The sequence below is a fragment of the Tupaia chinensis genome, unplaced genomic scaffold, assembly GCF_000334495.1.
Source record: "Tupaia chinensis unplaced genomic scaffold, TupChi_1.0 Scaffold000323_1, whole genome shotgun sequence".
NCBI classification, from domain to species: Eukaryota; Metazoa; Chordata; class Mammalia; order Scandentia; family Tupaiidae; genus Tupaia; species Tupaia belangeri.
In genome coordinates this window covers 900,252-900,846 of record NW_006159817.1, presented here as the reverse complement: position 1 = coordinate 900,846, position 595 = coordinate 900,252, and positions in this window count along the sequence as shown.

Genomic DNA, 595 nt, shown 5'->3' with positions numbered 1-595 from the left:
AAAGCAGGTCCTGGGATAAGAATGGGTACAAGCAGTTTCTGTGGGAAGTAATCCCAGAAGCCTCCAGGGAGAGGGAGACAGGGGAAGCAGGAAAAGAGATACTGAGGGTCTGAATGCCCCAGGACTGCCGTGAGCTGTGGGGCTCCGTCCTGTTGGGGCCCCCTGGGAGAACGGTGAGTGCAGCTCTGAGGGCCAGGAAGCTGGGACATTTATCCTCCACCCCCTATCAGTCACTCATTGGAGGGTGCTCCCAGGGGCAACATCTTAAAACTTCTCAACTCCCCAAGTGGACCGAGCTTGCTTCCATGGGCCTCAGAAGCCATTGGTTGGAGAGAGGCAGGGGTTGCAGGTAGGATGCTCTCCATGTGTTCGAGACTGGTCCTCTGACCTGCCCAGGGTGGGCCAAATGACCTGCTATAGCTTCTTGCTACTGTTGCTATTTCAATAACTATAAAAGAGTCAATCAACAAACACTCTGTTTACTAACCTGACAGTCAGCCACATGGGTTCCATTGGGCTTCACCATATGGTACTTAGCTGGCCTCAGAGATTTTTTAGGTTTTTGCCATAGGATGTGTTGAGAGAGAGAGAGAGA